Source organism: Galeopterus variegatus, unplaced genomic scaffold (genome assembly GCF_000696425.1).
Source record: "Galeopterus variegatus unplaced genomic scaffold, G_variegatus-3.0.2 Scaffold570, whole genome shotgun sequence".
NCBI classification, from domain to species: domain Eukaryota; kingdom Metazoa; phylum Chordata; class Mammalia; order Dermoptera; family Cynocephalidae; genus Galeopterus; species Galeopterus variegatus.
In genome coordinates, this window is record NW_007726681.1 from 597729 (window position 1) to 609418 (window position 11690).

Sequence of the window (11690 nt, forward strand, 5' to 3'; positions counted from 1 at the left end):
AGAGTGTGGTGCTGATAACACCAAGGCCACGGGTTCTCATCCCTATATAGGGATGGCCGGTTAGCTCACTTGGGAGAGCGTGGTGCTGACAACACCAAGTCAAGGGTTAAGATCTCCTTACCAGTCATCTTTTTAATATATATATATATATATATAAATTATGATTCAACAAAAAAAAATAATAAAGAAAGAAAGAGAAAAGAAAAACCTAAAGACTCTATCAAAAAACTTTAGAGCTGGTTAATAACTTCAGTAATGTTGCAAGATACAAAATAGATGCCCCCAAATCAGTTGCATTTATATTACCCAATAATGAGCTAACAAAGAGAAATCAAGAGAGTAAGCCCATTTAAACAGTCGTGAAAAAAGAATGTACCAGTCAGTGTTCTTAATTATAAACAACAGAACCTACTCTTCCCAGTTGAAGGTGGAAAGTATTTAAAGAATATTACATATCCCACAGAATCTTGGAGAGGGCTAGAGAATGAGTCTTGGAAGCCATATGGCCAGCCAGCAGCAATGCCAAATTAAATGTCAGAATTGTTCCAGGCAGACAGCTACTGCTGCTGGGTATAGACACTGTAACTCATACCACAGTGATGGACAATGAGTGCTGCTGCTTTTGTATACTCTACCACTGCTGTTCTCTCAATATTTTGTTGTTTTCAGTGTAAAGCTTTTACACATCTTTTGCAATTCCTACGATTTGATTTTTTTTCAGGTGACATTGTAAATGTTGTTTTAAAATTTTTATTTTCTAATTGCTTTTGCTGGCATAAATATAATTTATTTTTCCATGTTGACTTTGTATCCAGTGACCTTGATTTATTTTAATAGATTTTCTGTAGATTATTTGGGACATTCTAGGCATACAATCATGTTGTCTGTGAATAACAGATTTAGTTTTTCCTTCCAAAATGTATATACTTTTTATTATTTTTTTCTTGCTTTATTGCACTAACTAGAACCTACAATACACTGTTGAATAGAAGTGGTAATAGTGAGCATTCTTATCTCATTCCCAATTTCTGGAGGGAAATCTTTCAATATTTTACCATAAATATATATGAATGTTTGCTTGTGGGATTTTTCAGATTAATAAATTTCCCATCTATTGCTAGATTGCTAAGCTTTTTTATTGTTATTGTTAAATCACAAATGAATGTTGATTTTTATCAAAAGCTTTTTTTTGCATCTGTTGAGATGATCAAGTGAATATTTTCTTATTCTGTTAATGTGATAATGTTGTTACTTTTTAAATGTTAACTCAACCTTGCATTCAAAGAATAAGCAAATTTGATGATAAAAAATACATTTTTTATCCAGATTTTCTATTTGTAGTAAGTGGAAAGTCTGATTCAAACCACTTAGCCAATCATTGCCAAAACTGGAATCCAGAAATGATCTACTTCTTAAAAGACGTCTCTGAGTAATGAGAACAATGTATAAGATATATTTTTATATCCAGATTTTCTATTTGTAGTAAGTGGAAAGTCTGATTCAAACCACTTAGCCAATCATTGCCAAAAATGGAATCCAGAAATGATCTACTTCTTAAAAGACGTCTCTGAGTAATGAGAACAATGTATAAGAGGGCAAGAATGAAATCAGGAAGACCATCAGGAGCTATGACAATAGTCTAAAGGAGATGTGATGATGACATGGAGTATGGCGGTGTTCAGGTATTTTAAATTATCTGATTCAAGATATAGTTCAAGAGGAGATAATAATAGTATCTATCTTATCGGTTAATTGTGGGGATTAAATGTATGCACAGTGCTGTAACAGTCAGGATAGCCTAGGTGATGCCACAGTAGTAAAGAGTCTCAGTGGCTTAAAACAACAATGGTTTATCCCTTGCCATGTCCATGACAAGTCAAGTAAAGGCTCCATTCCATATCATCCTCACTCCAGAACTGAGATCCTCTCTCTGGGACTAAGGCAGAAAAAAGAGACAGTGGAAAATCACTTCCTGGTTCCTAAAACTTCCACCTGGATGCCATCTCCACTGTCACTTTATGGACTAAAACAGGGATTGACAAACTTTCTTTGTAAAGGGCCAGATAGTAAATATTTTCAACTTTGTGAACCATATATGGTCTCTATCACATACTTTCTTTTTTTTACAACCATTTTAAAAATGTAGAAACCATTCTTAGCTTACAGGCCACATAAAACCAGCCTGCAGAATGTAGTTTGCTGAATCGGGACTAAAGCAAATCAGTTGGCCATCTCTTCTTCAAGGGAGCAAGAAAGCAAAATCCTACTATGGGACCTGGAGGAAACCTGGCAGTATTTTTGGACAGCACCAATGATGACCACAAGTGCCTGGCAACGTCCATCACTTAGCAAATAGATGCTCAGTTTCTATTAATATGTCTTCTCCTCCTCCTCCTCTTCCTCTTCTTCTTCTGGGTTTTCTGAACGTAATTCACAGGCTTGCTTTCCATTCTTCCCTTGAGATCTCAAAGCTTGCCCTCAGAACATTACATTCAAAACAAAGGTAGAAGAGGAATGTTTTTAACATCATCCTTCATGACTCTCTAACATGATTCTTTCCCTTCTGACTTGCTGGTCTCCCAGCTGCTTTCCTCATAAGATGTGCCTATTCTCACCTGATTCTTTGCCATTCTTCAGGTTCCAACTGAAGCCCCAAGACAGCATGAAGTAATAGTTAAGCATGCAGCCTCTGGAACTAGAATGCTGGCTTCAAATCATGGCTCTTCCACTTAGAAACTAAAGGGTCTTGTACAAACAGGACCCTAATTCCCCTCTTTGGTCCTCTCAGTTTCCTCAACTCTAAGATGAAGTTAATATTTACTTCAGAGTGCTATTGGGAGTATTAAATTAGTGTATCACTTAACTACCACCACCAAAATGTGATGCTCTCAACCACCCCAAATCTCAGTGATTTAAAACAATTCCTTTTTGTCACAGATCTATGGGTCAGCTAAGGATTGGCTAAGGATCAGCTTACCTAGGCTGGGCTTAGATGGACAGCCCTGCCTATCTCAGCTGAGCTCTGCACGTATGGAGGTTGGCTCGGGTTGATGGTTGGTTTTGACTGGCTCTGCTGGGTGATTCAGCCTCGTGCCACATATATGTCACACTCCTCCTGAGGTAAATGGGCTTTACCAGGAGTGTTGTTCTCATCATAACAGAAGTGGGGAAAGAGGACAAGCCTTATTGGGCAAGAACTTTTTGAACTTTTGGTTACATCATACTATGTAAAAAAAGAATTAACACAGCAAGCCTGAGACTGCTATCCTTTGAGTGGCCTGCCTGCAAGGATGGCCCTTGGCTGGTATCTGAAAACTTGAAGAATTCCCACCATACCCTGATAAGAAGGCACACTGTGCCTAAACTTTTTGTGCAAAAAATATGTTTGTGCTGAACATCTGCTTTTCTTCTGAGAGTATGAAATTTTGGTATATACTAGTCAGAGGGTGCCTGTGTCACCCACCCCCAATAAAATCCCTTGTCACTGAGTCTTTAATGAGTTTCTCTGATAGACAACGTTTCACACATGTTGTCACAACCCACCGCTGGGTGAATTAAGTATGTCCTGTATGACTTCCCAGGGAAAGGATTCTTGGAGGCTTGAATCTCATTTCCTCCACATTTTGCCCCATGTACCTTCCTCTTTGCTGATTTTGCTTGGTGTCTTTTCACTCTAATAAATCATAGCCATGAGTACAACTATACACTGAGTTCTGATGATCCTAGTAAATCATCAAATCTGGATGTGATCTTAGAGAGCTTGGTACATGCAGTTGGTGTCAGAAGTGGATTCACTAAAGCACCCTTGACTCACTGAAATATGACAAAAGCATTCTTTGGGGAAAAGAAGGATGAAGGGACAGGAGGAGACAAACCTTTAACGCTTGCGTCGCTATGGAGTTACTCACGATATTAAACAGCAGCTCAGCTGTTGTTTATTGTGAGTTTTAAATTCCCCATGGAATTATAAAATGATAAATCCAATCCCAGGAGATGAGGCTCACTGGGTCACCTGGCTGCTTTTGGCCATACAGGCTATAGTGAGAGGGGGGAAATGCAGCTCAAGTGATGCCTTTGGGTTTTGTTCCCTCCTCCAGTTGGGAGGAGAAAGGATCCATAAGTAGCCAAAGCCAAGTTTTAGATGAGTCAAAAATGTTAAAAGTTTACATTGCTCTTTTCTCTAATGGGAAAAATTTAAGTCAGCTCCCAGGGCAGGATCAAAGCTTTAGATAAATCAGAAAGGGGGGCGGGGGGTGTGCACGCCAGCAGTCCAGCCATTTCTTTTTTTTTTTTTTTTTTTTTATACAAGTTAAATTTAGCAAGTCCAGACATTTCTTCTGCCTAGCTGCTGCCACCGCTACAGTAGCCATTCCCATCCCCTTGCATTCCAGCCAGAATCTTTGCTAGCAGCTGTAATATTAATCCTGTAAATGCTGAATTTTACTGCTAGATGTTTGAGTAAATTTGCAATGAGAAAAAAAGGGGGAAATTTTTTTAAATAGCTTTGTGTTTTGTGACTTTTGCATCTGGATGTGTGATATAAAAATTGATATGAAATGTTATATACTTGTAATTTCATAATGCTAGAGAGATCATCTCAATCAGAAAAAGCTGGAAAGCAAAAGTGTCAATGGGACACAATGTTCTTGCTTTTTGCTGGCAATGCACAGATTAGAATACAAACTTACAGTATTAAAAACAGAACCAGTCTCTATAACTGATTATTTTTACTGTGATTTTTGCCTATTGGGCCTCAGGAAAGGGGGAGATAACATGAAAAAGAAAAAAAAAAAAATGCAGCAGCAATCTCCAGATAGAGATACACTTTTAGAAGTTTAAAGAGCAGTTTTTAGTTTGCTAATGAAGTCTCATGAAATTAGGTCTGACCCTTAAAGAAGCTGATGACTTTCTGGCCTTATGTGCATATTTTTGAGAGGGTCAGTTTAGACTGGCATGATAAAAAGGACTTAGAAAAGCCTTGCTTGTCACTTGAACTTGAAGCATGTCTGCCTGGCCCTGTGATGCCTTGCCTTTGTTGCTGCTGATGAAAAATCTCTGGCTTTTTTTGAAATCTTGAAATTGCAGATACTAATTCCTTGGACTTTAACTAAAGCCTGATATGACCTGTTATGGGCCATTTCAGCCTCTGGACAAATGTACTGAAATGAAAGCAGGCATAGGCTCAATGAATAAGACTCCAATGTGGGGACCAATACAGATTTGGGACATCCCTCTGTGGGGACATAAACTATGAAAACATCATGGATGTCAACTGGACCAGCTGGGTCATATCCAGATGCCCATGGAAAAGGATTTCCTCTCTGATGGGACACCTGAAATTGAGCTGTTGCTTGGCTTTACATTTCTGATACAGAGACTGATTGCATTCCTAACTTGTGATTGCTGCCCAAAGCTTCATGTTGGGGAGGGCACATCACAGCGACTGTGACCTCACCACCATTCCTGACAGATCAGACTCTCTACCCACTCTGGAGAATGACTTACTTCTGCTGACTTACTATGTCCAACTTTCTGGATCAGTTGCAGTTTGCTACCATGGATTGATAACCTGACTCTACTTCCTTCCCCTTTCTCCAGGTACACACAACTTAGAAGGCAGTTTGATTATTAAATGAAGGTATTTCCAGAAAGGAAACACCTTTCTTTTCGAGGTTGCTCACTAGATAAATAATCAGGACAAAAGAGGTGGAAGGTTATGTAAACTCATTTAGAAACTTTTTGAAAATTCAGGATTTCATCCTGACTGGTTCCTGAACACGATGTGCCTCTTTGGTAGAAGAATGTTTTTCTGTGAAAATGCTTCTGGGCCCTTGCACCTAACCTATCAGACAAAAGGTCTGAATAGAAAAAAGGTGAATAGGAAAAAATGTAAAATAATGATTACTAAATGGGAAAAACTGATTTTGTAATGAGGATGAAAAAACAAAACCCTGGCATCTGGGCACGTAGGGGGCTGTGAGGGTGGGAGGGAGACACATTAGTGATCTTTGCTTTTAGACTGTTTCTGAAAGCTTTCCCCTCTTCCCCCTCCCTCAATCTCCCCGCTTCCCCCTTCCCCCCAATACTCCCTTTCTGAGCTGCTGTGGGTGCTTTGAATTCAAGCTGACTCCTGAGCCGATGATCACAGAGGGATGCAGTGATGGTGAGACCTGCAGCTGGATGGCCCCAGCACCTGCACCTTCCACACAAAACACCTACAAATGTTGCCCCCATTTGTAGGGCGAATGAAGTGACATCACTGTACAAGCAAAACTGTTTGGAACTGACTATCTCAGAAAGGCTCTCTAAAACCAAGGGCTGAGCTGAGTTATTTGGACTGGGATGAGAACCTTAGGGTGGGAGTCCCACCGTGGGTGGCCACTTTGGGGGCACTGTTGCCCTGTACTGCCTGCCCATGTATGTCTTGCTTGGGATGCCCTAACAACTGTAAACTCTGTGTCCAGAGGGGCCACACACACCCTCCAAGGTTGTACTTCTTGCATGTGTGTGCTGACATCATGGCACTGCTTCAGCCCTGGAAGGCTTCAGCCTTCTGGACATAGTCATGCTGTGCTTGAATTGATGCCCCAAGCCAGAAAAAAAATGATTCACATAGAAACTTAAGGAGGAAACCACCTGGCTTTCTAGGATAGACCCTTACAGTTAATGGGATTTGTTTGAATTGGCTAAGCCCAGGACCCTAATGGGGATAACTGCCAGTGGGTCCCACCCTATTTCATAGGGTCCTACTGATAAACAACATTTCACACATGTAATCACAACTCATTGCTAGAGCAGCTAAGCATGTCCTGTATGACTCCCCTAGAGGAGGACTCTTGGAAGCTTGAACCTGGTTCCTCTGGACTTTGCCCCATGCACCTTCCTTTTTGCTGATTTTTCTTGGTATCCTTTCTCTATAATAAAAGTACAACTCTATGCTGAGTCATGTGAGTCCTCCGGGTGAATCACTGACTCGGGGATGGTCTTGGGGATACCCCAACACATGCGCCCACTACCATTCTATCAGCCAAAGCAAGTCACATGGGCAAACCCAAAGTCAAGGAGCTGGAAAATATACTTTGCCTCAATAGTGGGAGCAACTGCAAAGTCATGGCAAAGGGTGTGACTACAAAGAGGAATGAAGATTGGGACCACTAATGGGATCTACCAAAATCTGTGTGAATATGGAAAAAAATTAGAACAGTCCTTGGCACATTAAGAGTGGGTAATAAAATTACTCCGTAAAGCTTTCCCAGATTTTTCTGGTCTATTTTGATTTCTCTTTTCTCTGATCTTTGTTCAACAACTGTCACTTACCTATGCAACAGAACTCAGCCCTCAATTATATAGTTTTTCTTCAAATTCCTTACAAAAATATTATAGCCCCCAACAATGCTATCAAACTCTAAGGTAAAATGCCAAGTTCCTAGGTGCCAGGTTCTTGCCACCATCTGAAAGCCTTCCTATGGCTAAGTCTGAGGGGAATTAGTTGCTTGCCAAGCAAGACTTCACGTAGCCATGGCTAGTCTCCAGCTTTGTGTTCATCCATCCAATAAATATTTGTTCATGTGCAAGAGGTTTTCCAAGTGTTGGGCAAACAGCAGAGAACACAGCAGATAAAGCTGAGCTAACATTCTAGTTGTCCTTTACCCAACACTGATCAAACGCCTCAGGACTGAGGTATTCCAACCAAACCAACAAGAGCTCAAGATATAAACCAAATGCCAATATACCATTCACAACAGAATGTACTTTCCAGTGATCAAAATATCTGCAGTAACATATTCAATTAAGATTCACTTCTTTTTAGCATTTAACATTACAGAAATTAGGTTACAGTCATGTGATGCATAATGACGTTTCGGTTAATGACAGACCACATATACGACAGTGTTCCAGGCAATTGGTTAGGTGTATAGTAGACTATGCCATCTAGGTTTGTGGAATTCCACTCTATGATGTTTGCACAATGACAAAATCACCTAATGACACATTTCTTAGAACATATCCTCAACATTAAGTGATGCATGACTGCATATCTTACAGTCAATTATATCTTAAAATTAATTTGCAGTGTTTTTCCTTCTTGGCTTCCAAGATCATCCTGCTTCTCTGCATCAAGCTGATGCTAAATTCTTAGAGGCACATTTGTGCAAGATTCTCTACAAGTCAGACCTCAAAGAAGCTCACATCACCTCCCATCCATTAACTGGAACTCAGTCACATAGACACTGAACAACAAGGGTGACTAAGAGAAGTAGTCTAGCTGTGTGTCCAAGAAGAGGAGGAAATTGGTTAGCTGAAAAGGCCAGTCTCTATCATGATCCTCCCTGGGTAAGGCAACAAAAAAAACAATTTCCTTTTTTAGAGTGCTCCCTTTTCCAGATGTTAGGCTGGCACCACTCTGTTGGGATATGCTTGATACACATGTATTAATATACTTATCACGTTAGAGATCTCTTTCACATTCAGTTATGCCTTCCTGATACTATATCTTGGTTTCTCTGATTAGATTTTGTGCAGCTTTGGCATGAGATCCATTCTATATTTAATTAACTTCTGCAGAGCCCTTATGTCATCTAATATGTATATATTTTACTAGTTTGACACTTTCACCTGTGCTCAAGTTCTGGGTACACTCTATTGAACACACATAGGAAAGATACAGACTCCAAATTTTTCTAGGGATGTAGTACAGCATAGGGCTTAAGAGTATCAGCCTCTAGTGTCAACCTGCCTGAGTTACCTCCCAGCTCCACCACTTACTGACTGGGCAAGTTACCCTTGGACAAGTTTCCTCATCTTTCTGAACCACCTCTTTGGGTAACTAAGGAAACAAAAGGAAAATATGCAGGCAAAGATCTTAAAACAGAGCCTGACACATAATTAGTTCTTGGGAAATGTCAGTTATTACTAATTATTGTTACTTACAGACCAATTGGTTCTAAATACCTCTACCTGACCACTGAATTCTCTTGTATCCAACGCAGATTCTTACTCCATTAGCTAGCCAAGAAGTCTATATTTCTTTTTGAATTTGACATATTCCTGCCTTTGCTTTAGGATGAGCTTTTTATGACTTTTTCTGATGACCTAAGGAGTCTCTTGGTCCTTTAAGTCCCCCTGAAAATAAGGACAGAGGTGCATCTCTTGACCAGACGCTGCAGACATCTGTCCAATTTCTCAGTTCCCAGAGGACCCTCCCACTTCATTTATTCTTCCTTCTTTTCAGCCCTCCTTACCCTTCCACTCTCTTTTCAACCTGTTTACTTTGCAAGCATAGTTCAATCTGTTCTAACTTTCTTCCCCACTAATATTTAACAGTTAGCTAGCACAGCTCTAGACTTAGCACAGGCACATGTAAGGCAATATCTTTTCATTTCTTAAGTTGGGAACAGATAAGCAAAAAACAAAGAAACATAAGCATATATTAACAGTTTTGTATTAACCAAATAAAACTTACAGAGATAATGACAGATATCGAATGATATGCTTTGTTCTTATGATAAGAGGCTACTAATAAAAGTGTATAAGCAATTAGGTGTTAATGTAATTAATAATTTTATAAGAAATCAAAACAAAATTCAAAGTTCTTTTTTCCCTTTTGTTATAATTTTAGTATCTACAAATAATGCTTGTAGATTAGTCTTTTATAATTTAATCCTCTACACACACACACACATTAAAAGATGAATTTATTGCACTTGCTGCCCTGACAGCCAGTGTTTCTTGTGCCTTACCTACTTGTTCCAGTCACCACTATATTAGTCTATTTCTGTTACTTATAACAGAATACCTGAAACTGGGTAATTTATAAAGAAAAAAATTTATTTCTTACAGTTTCAGAGGCTGGGGAGTCCAAAGTCCAGGATACAAATCTGGGGAGGGCCTTGTTCTTGGTGGTGGCTCTACAGCTATGCAGGGTGTCACATAGAGAACAGGCTGAGCAGGAGAGAGCACTAACATGCTCACTTGCTCTCCTTTTAAAGCCATCAGAACCACTCCCATTACTCCACGAATGGATCTATCCATCACAAGGGCACAGTCCTCACAATCTAATCACCTCTTCAAGGCCTCACCTTTCAATTACCATAATAGGATTTCCCACCCTCTTAACACTGTCATAGTGGGGATTAAGTTTCTAATACATGAACATTTGGGGAACACATTCAACCCATAGCAACCAGTTTTCCTCCATCCAATCCCTTGCCCCCATTCCAATCCCAGCAGTGTGTAGAGAAGTATATCCTGCTGTGCTCAAATGCAAGGATGGTCATTTCCAGGTTTTCTGGAGATGTTCAAACAGCAGGATTTCAGGGACAAGAGGCAGTGAATAACCAGGCAAGGAGGAAAGAGCACTATCACCACTCTGCAGAGGCTGGAGTCAGGGCTGGAGCTCAGTGAGAAAGTGAAATCTGGCCAGAGGCACAGGCTGACAGGAGGTGAGTGGGCACTGTGGGTGTTCCCAACATCCAGGAGTCAGGGGATAAGGAGAGGAAAGGAGAAAAGGGAAATGTCAGCTGATTACAAAACCTTGAGCTCAGGATCTTGAGATTAGGGCAGAACTAAGCCCATGGTTAAAACGATTCACCTTCTGGGAACCACACAGAAGACACCTATGGTTACAGAAGCTTATTGTACAGAATGTGAGGCTGGATGTTGGTGGTTGTTCTGTGTCTTTTCTGCACCAGGCCCCTTCTCCAATGGTGTGAGTGGGCTGGAGGTGCTTCTCTCCCTAGAGCTCCATCCTCATCTCAATCTCCACTCAGGAGTACTTTGCTTTTAAGCACACTCAAATGCACACCTCAGAGCTTGCTTTACCAACCTGCACATTCCACATCCCACCCGCTTTCTGAGCCTATTCACCCTTCACTGACCTCACAGCAAAGCAAACATGGCAGATGATTCCACCATTCTCTTTTCCTCCAACACACCTGCCCAGTCTTAGTGACTTTAACCTTTGAGAGGGCGGGGTCAAAGATGAGGTATGAGTGCCCAAAACACCAACAGCCAACCTTTACCTGTTTCACAATTTCACCCAGAGCCAGCCTGGTTTACTTTCAAATATACACAAATGTATTTAAAACTGCGCATAGCCACTGTGCTTTAAGAGTCCTAGCCATACAACAGAAAGTCGGTGTGCCTTAAATACTTGTTCATTCTTTGACCTAGGACAGAACTCTAGATCTAGGTATATACCCACCTGGATCCCTTTATACACAGTACCATGACCACTAACACTAAATGCAAACTAACACACCAAAACAATAGTCATAAATATGTGGTGGGCAGTCAAATTCCCTAGCCCTACTGAGGACTTCATCCGAGGAAGCAAACATGTTAAAAGAGGATGGGTGTAAAGCAGTATTTCCTACATGGACCTTGAGTTTACAAAAAAAAATTCTATTTTTCTAATTTAGTCTTTGATTTTGTAGATAATCAGTCATGTTGGACAGCACAGATCAAAAAGGATTTCCTGACTATAGAAAATCCCAGTGGGTCTCTGTGATAGTTAATTTTGCATGTCATGTTGGCTGGGCCATGGTGCCCAGATATTTGGGCAAACATTATTCTGGATGTTTCTGTGAGGATGTTTTTAGATGAGATTTACATTTAAATTGGTGGACTTTGAGTAAAGCACATTGCCCCCCATAACATGGGTGGGCCTCATCCAATCAGTTGAGGGCCTG